The following is a 13948-nucleotide window of genomic DNA, read 5'->3' as shown; positions in this document are numbered from 1 at the left end:
AGCAGCCTCCACCACGCAGAGCCTTACTGGGGATATGAAAAGTCATGCTGTGCCATCTCCACTGTGTTTAATGTCCCTCTGAAATCCTGGCAGGGGACTTGTGCTGCTGGAAAGGAAACATCCCAAGGAGGACAGACACTGATTAATACACTGGGGCTTGTGCATTCAACAGGGCAGTTGCCTCTTGCCCAGATACTCACTAGTCACCATCCGGGTGGACTCCAGAAATGACATAGAGGGATGCTCCATACTTTGAGCCTCTGCCACCTGTCCCTTCCATGTAATATCAGAGCCCCTTTGTTCACATTTGGAGGGTTCCTCCTAGAACCAAGGAGCTATAATCATCTCTGGCTAATCCAATGCTTATTTAAACAGCAGGAAGAGGTGCTGCTCCCCATCCTCTGGGTCACAGCAATGGTGGTGGCTGTGAGATAACTCTGTCCCTCGCTCCTGTCTCTGGTGACTGCATGCCAGCAGAGGCAGGATGGATTTAATAGCATGCTCCACCTTAGTTTCAGCCCCTGGCTTTCGCAGGCTGAGACTGTCCTGTCACTTAGTCCATGTGGACCTTCTTGTTGAGCAAAGTCAAAAGATGGAGCCAGCTTTCCTGGTGTGCAAGTCCAGGCCTGGAGGAAGGAAGGTGAGGAGCTTCTGTGTGGAGCAGAGAACCAAGGAACCATCCACCTTCCTCCTGAGCTTGACAAACGCCTCCACATTGGGACCTATGGTCCCCACACTTTTATCCTCATGAACCACATGCATCCACAGTACAGGAATAAATTTTAGCTGACAGCAGTTCTGCAGAATTTCCCGTGCATGCAGCCGGTGCACCTGGAGCCATTCCCAGATGTCTCTCCTCATTAATGCCCCCTTAGCAATTTTCTGAGGACCAGCCTCCATCTCCAGCATTAAAAACAATCCCTTCCTCTTTGATTTATGGATATTAATCCACGCCAGCAGGCAAGAGGCATGACATGTCTACATAATATATTCATTACTAAATTGTTTTTGTTCCTTTCTTTTCTCCTCCATCTCCAAGGCTGCACCGTTCTTATCTCTCTGTAACATTTGAACTTGCATGCTGCACTCAGAAAGACAACTTCCAGCATGGAGCAGTGAGCATCACTTGGTACGTCAGCCTGACAAGTCCATGCTTTCTTCCCAGCAACCATACAGATTCCAGCAGAGAGAAGACCCTTTTAGCCTATCTCCAAGGGTATGGCTGCTCCAGAGCTGTGCTCAGGGTAACTGCTGGTGTGGCCAGGGCTGTGGGACACTGTCAGTCCCACGTCACTTGTTCTGATCATAACACAGGACAGGCCAACTGCATGAGCCTGCTGGCAGCTGTGCCTGAAACAGTGCCCAGGCAGGGATCCAACGAGTGTTAGTTTCTTCTGCAGTCATTCATATTCTGGCTCCAGATCAGTAATGGCTAATGCTGTCCAGCCCTCTGATTCAGGGACCAAAACCCAGATAAAATAGTGTTAGCTCCACCAGCTCCAGTCTCCCACCTGCTCAAGGCATGCTTCTGTCTCTGGGTTGGCAGCCACCTTCGCAGCATGTTGCTAGCTTCCACGGTGCCATGCTGTTCCCAAAGTACATGGCAGATTAGATTTAGCAGCCAGCACGTGGTTCCTAGTGATCTCACTGTACTATGGCCTGGGAAGAGAGGAGAGAAAGATCTTAAGACCTGGGACTGCTTTGATTTTCCTTTCCCATGTCTGTTGTGTATGAGAACTCAGCCTACTCTTCACCCTTCAGACAGCCCTTGGACTACTTGTGGTGCCCAGGATGCTGTTTCTGCAGGGCATAACTCTCAGCCTACCTTTCTAAGTGCAGCCTGTCTCAGGGGCAGCACCCTGCAGGAGTGATGGTTATTCCCTTCCTGTGCTTGGCTGCTGTGCTCTCTCCCAGCCCTGATGCCTGGTGGCAATGTTCTTCATCCCACTGAGATGCACCCTGCTCCTCATGGCAATTTCTGCAGACCCATCTCCCTGCTGCAGTCACTTGTTCTAGTCAAGAAGTGGAGGGCAGGCAGTTTTTCAGGATCCCATCTGTCTACTTCCAGCCTTTGCAGGCCTGTCAGCACATTCATTGCCCATTTCTGGACCTTACTATTGGCAGTGAACATCTCTGATGGGACAGTGAGGTAGAGTTATCTCAGCTATTCCCCTTGATAACCCAAATCCAAGAACTCCCGCAGCTCATACACCTGCCCACCAAGCTGCCGTGGACCATACCTCCCAGCACAGAACCTTCACAGTGGCAGGCACCCACTGTGTGCTCGTGGGCTCTGTGCACACCAGGTCTTTGGAAAGTTGTGCTATTCTCTACTTCTTAATAGGAATTGAAAGGCAAGCTTACCTGAATGGCTGTGCCCCTTGCAACACAGCCTGTCCCCTTCTCACTCCTCAGCTGCACCCAGGCTAAGCCACTGGTTTCCTCAGACCTCCTGTCACCCCTCCATAAAACAGCAGTTAGAGGAAAAGAGTGCAACTGAAAACGGATGGCATCTCTCTCTCTTTGCAGCCTGGCTTAGCTGAGCCTCCCCCAAAGTACTTCCCTCTCTCTGGACCACAGCTGAAGGGATTGTCCCTGCTTTGCACTGCCCACATGACTCTCCCCGTCCCCGCTGTGGCTCTGTGCCTCCCATGGCTCCCCGGGACAGAGATGAGGGGAAGCAGCAGGATGTTAGCAACTTCAGGAGCTCAAGAGCAGCTTGAAAAATATTTGTGTTCCTTTGGTAAAAATGAATCTGTCCCACTGGTAATAAGGTTGCTTTTGTTCAGCAGGCTCTTAGCAGTGATTATTGTTGTTTTTCAATTTAAAAACCAGACGGTCTATTTATAATATATAGTATGTGGACTGAGAATTTTTGTTTTCTTTAATCCAGCCTTTAAAATGTGCGCTCAGTTCCACTGCTGACAATCTAAGGAAGCAGAGGGTTATCTGTCACCTGCAGACCCCATGAGTGAAATGATAAGCAAAACACAGTTAATGGAGCAGGGCTGCAGTGATGCTTTGGGGAACTAGTGGAAGATGCCAGGTGGGAAAGGTCTGGGGCTGTGGCTGAGAAGTGCTTTCGGTGATGTTGGAAGGGCTGTGGACACAGGTGCAGAGTACTTGGACTGTCTCTGGCCACAGCACTGTCTATCCTTTTCTGTTTTGTCCAAAGCAGAGGTTGATCAGAGCTGACATCAGCACCATCTGCAGTGCTCTCATCACGGAGACCAGGAGAAAAGCCAAACTCCAGTCTTTGACCTGGCACTGGCTCCAAGCTGGTAAAGACGTCTGAAAAGTAGCTAATGCCCATGGGCACTGAGGTGACAGTGAGAAGGATGGTGGTCCCAGGGGTGCATTAAGGGACCCAGCAGAGCACTGCCATAGGTTCTAGCCTGGACTGACACGCTCTTGCATACATGAAATGAACATCTCTACATGCTTTGGGTGTAGGCCCAGCGTTGGCCTGGCATGGCCCCTTCCAGTCTAACAGCGTGGATTACTCTGGCATGCCAGCCCCGAGTGCTAGTCAGCTAGCAGGCCTTGCTTTCATTTGCCAGTGCAGGACATTTGCAGCATCCTGGCCAAGGATGCTTTAGCACAGAAATGTTGTAAGAAGCAGGCACTGAACAACTTGTAGCAGCATTGAAGGTGCTGCTTTGGGTGCTGTTGAATGCTCCCGTATAGGGCATGGGCTGCTTTGGCAGGTTGGTGAGTTGTTTTCCATGCACAGTCCAGCATCACCACCAGGACTGAACAGGGGGGAAAATTCACACTTGTGTGTGAATGACGCAGTCCCTCTTGGCCAACCTTCAGCTCACCTGTTGACCCAAGAAGCTGCTTGTGGCAGAGACTGCTGTACACATGTCTTCTGCAGGCCAGATTGCCTTGAGTTCATGGCCAGCTGGAGGCTGTGGCTCTGATGCCTCTGCCGTGCTGAGCTTGCCTTGTGTTCCCCTTCTTACTGCAGTTTATCCGACAGTGTTTCTGTCTCCATTTCCCCACACAGCCGCTTTTACTGCCACCGTTTAGTTATTTTCTTAATTAAATATAGATTATGGCACTGGGAATAAGGGATTATTACTTATTCATAAGCTACTTAGATTTTAAAGTGTGTGCAGAGCAGGGCTTATCACATGTCTGTGTCTGCATCATTACCATGTCAAGGGCCAGGGCGAGCTCCTATAGCTGCTGGGCCTCCTCTCCTCTCCCCATGGTCTCTGCACCCAGACAAGCTCTCCCATCTCTCCCTTGCTGTCCCTTTTCCAGTTTAGGCTTGCCAGCCTTTTTGCGAGGAAACTGTTTTTGCTGCTGTCTCCCAAGATGTTCTGCAACACCCCCCACACCCCCCCCATTCTGCCTTTACTTTGCCCCCTCCCCAGATTTGTTTTCATGTCTCTTGCAATGCTTTCCCCAGACCTCCCGCTGTGCCTGCAGCTGAAGTTCAGACATTTCACCTGCCCCTTGAGGAAGAATGGGGATTTATCAGGAGACAGCTCTGCCTGTGGTGCTTTTTTGCAAAGTTTTCTAGGAAATTGCTCCCAGTACCTGGGTAATTGTTGACTGAACTTCAGCTTGCCCTAGGGGACATGAGGAGGAGGCAGGGGAAGGTGATGTTGTCAAGCTGATGGGAGAAGCAGAGGAAGGAAAGTGCAGTGGGAAGGTGGGTGCTGTTGTAGGTGCATAATGCTTCCCCAAAGCCTTGTGCTTCTTCAGTGTGCCCAAGCAGAAGCATTAGGAGCTGCTCCTTCCCCCATGGGTCAAGCAGTGGCTTCCCAAGCTTCTTTCTCTGCCTTAAACAGTAGAGCACTCCAACCTCTGGGCAACAATATAAAAATAACAATAACTATCTACAATAACCATCTGACCTGGTTTGTGCACACCAGGGTGGACTTCTATCTTCATCTTAGTCCAGTTTTTGCTGTCCCCAAATAGTGACATTAATATGTGCTGCTGCAGGGTTTCTCCTGGTCTACTGGCAATCCCCCAGGTGGGAGCAGGACAGCTCATCACATGCTGACCTGAAAAGAAAAAGGGAACATTATATCCCAGTGCTCATCTCCCCTCCATTCTCCTGCCTCTAGGGCTGTCCCCGGGGCTGCAGCTGAGTCACAGCATCTCTCGGCAGGTATCCCTGCACTTCACCCTCAGGGACCCATTAACATTTTCATCATGTTTGTTCCATCTCCTCCTGTTGCTTCTGCACCTTGCCTGGCTGAGATGGCAGCATGGGGCCATTTCTGTGTGAGCCAGCCTGATGTCTCCATCCTCTACTGTCCCCATGCCTCCTCTGTGGTTCTTTCTGACTATTTTAAGGACTAATGCAACGTCCTGGCTTGATAGCCCTGAGGACTAAAGACCTTTTGTCAACAGAGTAGATACAAGACAAGCTGTTGCAAGATTCCTCAGAGTAAAATGATCTTGATAAATAGGAGAAATGGCCTGAAATCAATACACTAAAATTCAATAAAGTCAAGTGCAAAGTGTTTCACTTAGGAAGGCAATATCAAAATCGCAGATATAAGATGGGGAAGAACTAGTAAGCCAGCAGGAGAGCAGCCAAGGCTCCAGCAGTGGAGTAGCCCTCAAACTGAGCAGCAGACAATAACCTGATGCTTTAAGAAGAGAAAGAAAAGGTACATCTTGCCCGCAGATGTATTAATAGTTTCAAATGGAAGACAGCAAGGTAATTTATTTGGTTCTATTTAGTGCTAGTGAGGCATCAGCTGGAGACATATATCTCCAGGTTTGGGCATCACAACTTTAAGAGAGATTCAGACAAATTGAAGGAGTTTAGAGAATTTGGAAAACATGCCCCGGGAAGATGGACTGAAGGAGCTGGGTTTGTGCTCCGGGACAGAGACGGCTGAAGGCGGAGGGATGTGTAACATTCATCCAGTGTGGAAAAGGCAGTTATAAAAATGACTGTGATCGATTGGTTGAGGGTTGGACATGCTGCAATAGGCTTAAAGTACAGCCAAGATGCCTTGGGTTAGATGCTCAGGAAAAGCTTCCTAAGAGCAAGGTTGTCTGAGAGCCAGCACAGGCTACAAAGAGTGTGTTGGAGCCCTGTCCCCTGGAGGGCTTCAGCAACCAACTGAAGAAGCATCTGTGTAGAGGTCACCTCCATGCAAGTCCCACGCTCTCTCCCACTATGGGGATGAGGTTTTGACAACACCACAAGCAGGATTAGCCATGTTCTTGGGGTTACCAGGCTGAGACAAGCAAGTCCCTTCCTCTTGTCTCATGTCCTCTTACCAGCCATATCAGGTCATGGTCAACTTCGCAGTGCCCGCAGGGGTTATGTCCCCAGTGTGCCCAATTCATCCCACCCACCCAGGCTTCTGCTGGCTGTGTCCCTCACGCCTGGGCAAGATGCTCCCAGCCACACTTCTGCTCTGGGTTTCTTCTGCTGTTGGACCACAATTTATTTTTTGTCCATCATGGAGATACCTAAAGAGCCTATTTGGGGTCTAAGATTGGGGAAGAAGGAGACGAGCATGACTTTGCAGTGAGCAAATTACCAGGTTGAGTTGTTCCTGTATTTTACAGTACTGTCTGAGAAGGGTCTGCACCATCCCGCTGATGTGGCTGTGGTTATTCCATGCCTGATCATGCTGAAACCTTTAGGATTTGGTTGTCATAACTAAGGGCACCTAGATATAGCTACATGCACATTAAATTCATCCACTCCTCTGTATGACTTACACCACAAGCTGGAAAAGCCAATAAAGAAAATCCCAGAGACTAGAATGGTCAAGCCAGGTGTCTCTGAGGATGCTTTGCTGTTTAGACCAGCCACATGTCCCCATGGCCTCAAGCCCCACTGACTTAGTTTTCAGTAATTTGGTGGCTAGCTTGCAGCCCTCCTCAGATCAATACCTCTCAATTGCATTTTTTGATCATAATTAATGTTTGCTGCGTAATTACATTGATTTTTTAATGTACTCTGAGAGATGAGGGGAATTCATTGCCTGGAAGTGTGAGTGAAGGAGGGGACGTGACGTTGGGGCTCACTGTGCTGAAGGGAAGAACAGTGGGGACTGCACCAGGGATGTGCAAGGAGGGGATCTGCTCAAACACCCCGTGTTACACAGGGATGTTACCAAGCTACAGTGACAAAGGGCTAGACACAGAAATATTTGCACTGGCACTCCTTTGTTCCCTGGCTGAATGGCTCTGCTGGCCCCTGCTTTCTACCTGCCAGCCCTGGTGAAGCCCAGGGAAGACTGGTTGTCTGCAGCCCTGGCAGCCCTGTTTCCAGTACCGAGCTCAGCAGGGAACAGGTTTTTATTTATTTACCAAGTCACAGTGGGAAGAGGGATTTCAAGGCAGCCTGAGCTTCCCAGAGCTGTGAGGAGTGGATAAAACCTTTGTGCAAGGAGGCTCCTGCAAGTAAGAAACCTCAGCCTGGGCACAGCCAGAGCTGCATCCCCCCTGCTCCTTGCTCACTCTTCCTACCAGCATCTTTGTTATGAGCATGTATAAATGTAAGAGACATCTGTAAGCCTCCCAGGTTGTTTTGTGCTTTCTGAACAGCCAAACTGTTACAGTCAGCACCTGTGCAGCAAGCCCCAGGAGATGTTGCAAGGAGGAAGCTTTCAGTGGGAGCTGCCTCAGCATTCAAGGCTGTCAAAACCATGAGGATTTGGGTGGCAACACCAGCAATGCACTTAAGGATCCTCTTACTCATGGTAAAAACTACCTGGGTGGTGCTGGGATTCCAGACCTCATGATGAAGGAGAAGGATTCTGGGCTTTTGGCCACCCAGCGGGGTCTGCTTGCCTTCTGCATCCTCTGTGGCGAGAGGTCCACAGCTGGCAGGCTTGCCATGCCAGTGCTGCAGCGGCTCCCCATGCTTCATGCAGTGGCATGGCTGGTGACACCTCCCAGTCCACATCTGGGATGCTGCAAATGTGCAAATGTTCATTAAGAACATGGATGTGCATGGTGGATCCCTGCAGCTTTCGCAGAGCCGCTGTGTAAATGGCAGAAGGGCAGTTTGTAGTCACGTTGCTGACAGCCGCCTTGGGCTCAGCAAATACCAGAGCAGTAAGTCACTGCCAGTGGCACAGGCTGCTGGAAAGGGCTAGTGTAAGGGGGGAACAAGCCTTGCCATGCCCTCATCAGGGAGCAGACAACTCCTGGGCTAGAACCAGGGACAGCCTCGAGGTGGGTGCCCGGCAAGGACTAGGGTGCAAACACTGCCCATGGCACTGATGGGAAGGCCACATCCCCTCTGCACCTCCTCTGACTGTAACACCAGAGCTGAACTGGCAGCCAAGCTCTCCATGCGAGCAGCAGCAGGCATTTCTTCAGAAGAGGCATTACAGACTCATCACCTGCTCATTTCCAAGCTTTCCCCTTGTTAAAAGGGATGTCTCTCATATTTTTTTCACGGCATCTTGTTTTGCATCGCCTGATAATTACGTACCCTCCAAGGATCATTCTTGCCTGAGCAGTTCACAGGAGGCCACGTGGCATTGGCTCAGCACTGCCCAGATGAGAACACTGACAATCACGGCTGAAAAGCAGCCTTGTTGCGCACAGGTGTTATTAAGCAGCCACAGATGTTACACATTTTTTTCAATTAAAAACCCATAAATTAAAAAAAAAAAAAAATGAGGCAAGCACTACGTTCAGTAGAGACAAAGGAGCAAGCTGCCAGTGGCATTGTGCTGGGCACGCTTGCTGCTCTGGGCGGCAAAATGCTCAGCTGGTCAAACAATGCGGCGGCCGAACATCTGCAGGGACTTTGTGTTACAGCGCTGGTGCGAGGAAGATTTCATTTCTGCATTGGCGAGGGGCCTTTGGTACCACTGCTCCCCCCTCTTCCTGGCTGGCACTGGGGAGAAGTAGGACCAGTCCTGGCTGTGGCTGTTGGCGGCCGCTCCTCACATTTGGGTGGATGTTGCAGGAATTGGAAATTAGCCCTTTAAGTAGGCTGTGAGCCCACTGGTATAACAAAAGTTTTGTCTTCAGGGTTTGAGAGCTGTGGTGCATGGAGGTGGCTCTCCCTTCTGTGTTGTGTGCGTGCCCTAAATGCAATTATTTGGCTCCTACCATGTCTGATATTATTATTGTTCTTGCTATCTTTGGTACTTTTATGGCCCCATCACCATAGTAACTGAGCATCTCAAAACCCTGTGAGGAGGGAATAATATTATTCCCATTGTAGAGTTGGGGGAAGTGAACAACAGCAAGGCACAGAGCTGGAGGTGCAGGAGGACTCGGGCAGGTCTGTCCATGGCCACGGACTTAGGGGTCATATTCCTGCTACTTCCAATTTTAAGCAGTCACTCTAACTTTTCTTGGGCAGCCCTGGGCCATGTTTCCATTCCCCTTCTCTTCCTTCTGTCTCGAGTTAGCTAAATAACAGCCTCCACATGGAGCTGCTCCCTCCTGGGCTCTCTCTTGCTGCCCTCCTGCCCTGTGGACCACCAGCAGGCAGCACTGCCCAGCGCAGAGGAAGTGTTGGTTTGCTCTGCTGAAGACCTTTCATGTTGCACAAATTATTTGAATGCATCTCAGGCCAGCCCCTGCTCGAACGCATCTTTAAATATTGAATGAAAAATGGAGTAGCGTCAGAGCGAGACATGTCAGATTTTCTTCATCCCTGACCTATTCCAGACTAATTTCCACCCTGGGGGTTTGGCCGTTTTTCTTGAGAGACAGCTGATAGAGATTCAGAAAGAGGGATTTGAAACAAAGTCTTCTGCTGCACAAGCAAATAATTCAACAGGTAAGGGTAAGCCAGTGTGGTGGCCAAAACCCTGGCAGGGATGTCCACTTACCTGCCTCCAGCCAGGCTGTTCTCTTCTTCCCTGGACACCTTTTCCTGGTGGGATGAGGCTGCTCCCTCCCCAGCTTCCAAAACTGCCAGCTCCCAGCTCATGGTGTTGCCATCACATTCCCTGACACGCCGGCTTCTTGCTGCCTTCCCTGCCTTGGGTTGTTCTGGAATAAAACAATCTTCAATTATTCCTCTCCCTTTTTTCCCCTTTTGTGCAATATATCATTTTTTAATTAAAAAAATGCCTTGTGGAAGTGTAACGGGCTATTAAATGTTTTGGTCCATAATTAACATCAAACCCCTGACTTAAAATCTTTATGGATTGAGTGAGCTTCATTAGCTGCTACATGAACAACACTGCACAACTCTCAGAGGCCCACGGGGTTCAAATCACCCCGTTTCCCCTGAAAAGGGGAAAAAAAAAAAAAAAAATAAAGTCCTTGCTGGGGACTCACTACTCCTCTTCCTGCAGCCACCGCATTGTGGGCCACCCCGGGGCGAGCAAACCCTGCCCTGCACCCAGCGGTTCCCCCCAGGAGGCATCTCAGAGCCCCATGACAGCTGGGAGTCCCATCGCCATGCACAGGGGAAGGCAGGATATGACCCTGGAGGAAAGTTATCTCCCTGCACAAATCGCTCCCTGGTAAATAGAGCAGCGGCGGCGTGAGCGGCAGGGTGAAGATAACGCCGCGCTATCTCTCGTGGGGATTGGCACGATGGTGGCAAACCCCCACCGGCAATGACAGGCACAGCTGATGGGGTGCTCTTGCAAGCAGGCAGGAGTGGGCATGTGTTACTGGGGACTTGCAGCGCATTTCCCACCTTCCTTCCTGGCTCCCAGGGGAAGGACGGGAGGTGGCAGGGTGCCTTGTGGTTTTTACACTTATGACAGCAGGTTGGAGAGAAACCCCATGCACGGAGGAGAAGACAGCAGAGTCCTGTGTGTTGTCCCTGCAGCACAAACCCAACGGGCACAACACTGGCTTGTGCCAGGGCTGACCCCAAATCACTGCCCAGTGCAAGCTGCTCCCCACCTCCAGCCCAGGTGTAGGGTGGCCAAAATGCAGGTTTGGGGTTGCCCGACTTCATTGATCATCATTACTGATGCATGTCCCCACTCGCTGCCTCTGGAAAACAGAGGACTTAGGAGTTGAGGAGCTTTGAATCCCTGTAATTCAAATGATTCTCAGCATTTGCTATGATTAATTAATTGCATTTCATACCCCTGGATCACTGTCTAGCCTTGGCTCTCAGCAGCAGTGACACATCTGTTTGGGCTGCTGGCAAATTTCAAGCGTTCCCACCCATACTTTAAGGGGGCAATAACATTGGAGATGAAGTACTTTGATACTGCTGGATTATGGATGACCAGCTCTTGTTTGAGCTGATGAATGCAGCCGCTGCTTTGCCAATTTATGGTATTATTCTGTCTGGGCATCTACACTGACATTTTTATTATTGCCATTGGACACAAATGGACTCACTTCTGTATTCCTGGCCTTCCGAATGAAGCTGGAGTTAGGAGATACTGGTGTTCCCATTAGGTTTTTGCTGTGTACTTAGCTATTAGCCTGCTCTTGCTAAGCAGCTCTGGACTGTCTTTTGAGCTTTCCTTCTACATGGAATGAGCTGTCAAGTCAAAAAGCCTTGGCTGTATTTCATAGTCCTGCTGTCACTCAGATGCCTCATAACAGCAAGGACATCAGAAGCAGACACTCTCCAAGGTAGGAGAAGATGGTCAACTTTCAACACTCTTCCGTTTTTCCCTTGAGCTTAAAATGAATTTTTGCTTGAAGTGAAGGAAACTTGGTTTACCTGGGACAGGATCCCACTGCAGTCCCCAGTGCTACATTGGCAAGGTAGCTTGGCCATCCTCCAAGACCCATCTTCTCCTTCCAGCTCCAGGTCTTTGAGGAGGAGAAGAGGATGAAGACCAGGCTCTAGTGCTGTGTAGGAGATACTCATCTCCCAAGCAAGAGCTGCTTGGGGCAGCACCACCACAAGAACACAAGCAAGACAGGTTGCCGTCATGCCCAGAAGCCAGGCTGCGCCACAGGCATGACTAAGGCAATCGCAAGGTGGGAATGGAAAGGCAGAAGCAGGCTTTACACCATGGGCTATGTTAAAATCAGTCCAAGTCCCAGCTTGCTCTCATTGTGGTGTGGGAGCAAGCTGGGACTAGCTTCCCCTGGACAGGGCATCCTGGGGGGAAACAGAGTGATGTTTTAATAAGCTAGGTATTATTTTACATCCCCAGCCCGCTCCTTGAGACTGATGCTGGGCAGTGAGGCTGAAAATTAATCGCTTACAGGGTTTTCATCTTGTTTCATTATTTCTTCCTTTTTCTTCTTTTTGTTTTGATTCCCGTCTCAGCTGCACTAAACTTTAAGTCAACAGAATGTGGGATACACAACAGGGAGTCTGCCAGCTACCTTCTGTACTCCTCCACTTCTCCAGCCCCAGCGCTCCAGGTCAGCAGGAAGGTTTGCTACACGTAGCCAAGAACCTGTGGAGAAAACAAAGGTGGGGGAGAGTCAAGTTTCTGCTTCTTTGTTTTCAACCCTGCGCAATAGTGGTATAAACTCAAATAGGCACCGCTTCAATCAAGCTGGCTTCTGCTGAGTCAGCTTCATTTAAAACTTGGCCTTTCCAAAAGACTGCAATTCTCAGAAACCCCGGCCAAGATTTTATGGGTAAATATAAAATGAATTAGGAGGCAGGTTTTAAAATAAAGGATTGCTCTTGGAATTCATGGGTAATAATAATTTCTCCTGAGAACGCAGAATCTCTTAATCTTTAGCCCAAAGCTGCACTCTCAGCAGCATGGCAAAGGCGCGGCCGAGTGGCAGTGGATCGAACTGCTCTTAGACACCTGCGTGGATCCCCTGTACTAGCCACTGGCACGCCGGCTACTTCCCAGTGTGAGCACACCTGGGTTGGACGGAGCCCTTTTTTTGTTTTCTTTTTGCCTCTCTGGTAGCGACAATCATCCAAGCTGGTTGAAAAACATCTCAAGGCAAGTCTATTCACTCAGAAACTGGTGATTCAACTCCACCTAATTGTTTGGAGGGGAGAAATTGATTTCATTGATGTTTTCAGCAAGGACATTATCAAACGGGTTTCATTCGGACAGTGTCATTACAGCTTGCCCATGCAGTGTGGCTGGGATGCTCCGCTTTGTGTTGCAATAGAGTGGCTGAAAGAGATTGGGAGAAAAAAATCCATTCTGGAGTATTTCTTTACTGCAAGAAAAATAACCCAAAATGTTGACTTGTGCCCCCAATCTGCCACAAAATCAAATTTTGCTATTTTGGAAATTCTCACAAGCTAAAGTGTCTGAGATTCATCTAGCCAGCTGTAGCGACTGCTGCAGGACAATCTCGCGTTGGACAATCCAGGACCACCAGACATCATGTTGAAGGCACCACAGGGGCATGGAGAGGGTTCAGTCCTGCTCCAGCACAGCTCCTCTCCCCATGGATGTTTGCCAACCTGTCCCCAAAGAGTGTTTGTGTGTTTGTAGTAAGAGAACCCCTTCCAGGTAACCCACTGCCATGCTCCACGAGCCGTTTTTGTCCTGATGTCTAACCTGATTTCTCTTGCTGTAATTTAAGCCGATTATTTCTTGTCCTGTCCACCATGGACATAAAGAACAGATTATTCTCTTCCCCTTGCTAGCAGCCTTTTAAGCACTTGAAGACTGTTATCACATCTCTTCTTCCATCATCTCTTTTAGGCTAAATAACCCAGTTCTTTCAATCTTTCTTTGTAGGTCATGTCTTGTAGACCTCTGATCATCTTGTTTCCTCTGTGCTGCCTGCAGCACTGCCACCTCCTTTTTGATACAACCTGCCAATACCAGAATGTACTCCGGCATAGATCTCACCACCCCGAAATGGAAAAGAAAGATGATTTTGTGAGTCTTGTAGGCCATGCTGCAGCTTGTCTATCCCAGGGCACTGTCTGCCTCTTGATGCAACACTGATACCTTCTGTTCAGCTCATGACCCACTATAATTCATAGACCTTTTTCTGGGGAACTGTTTCTGATTGTTTGTAGGCTTGGTGTTTCCTGTGAGGTTTTGAGGTCAATAGCAAAAGGCAGGAATGAAGTATCCTGAATGAAAGTTGTGTTCTGTTGTACTTGTTGGTCTCC

At 49.4% G+C, this 13948-nt stretch overlaps 1 protein-coding gene across 10 annotated transcripts in view; it reads left to right on the top strand.

The window, feature by feature from the left end:
- Positions 1-13948, top strand: part of ELFN1 (extracellular leucine rich repeat and fibronectin type III domain containing 1) — a 110176-nt gene that overhangs the window by 73926 nt on the left and 22302 nt on the right. Inside the window, exons 4-5 of one of the 10 annotated variants that reach the window (XR_012634589.1) lie at positions 12167-12316; positions 13566-13687. The exons of 8 other annotated variants lie outside the window; for them this stretch is intronic. The gene's annotated coding sequence lies outside the window, so the exon portion shown is untranslated. Of the gene's footprint in view, positions 1-12166; positions 12317-13565; positions 13688-13948 lie in introns of those variants that run through there. One more of the 10 variants, XM_074919145.1, reaches the window with a different exon arrangement.

This window comes from Athene noctua, chromosome 15 (assembly GCF_965140245.1).
Source record: "Athene noctua chromosome 15, bAthNoc1.hap1.1, whole genome shotgun sequence".
In the NCBI taxonomy this organism is placed as follows: Eukaryota; Metazoa; Chordata; class Aves; order Strigiformes; family Strigidae; genus Athene; species Athene noctua.
Note: the sequence above shows the minus strand (reverse complement) of the source record. Positions and strands in the feature narration are given on the sequence as shown.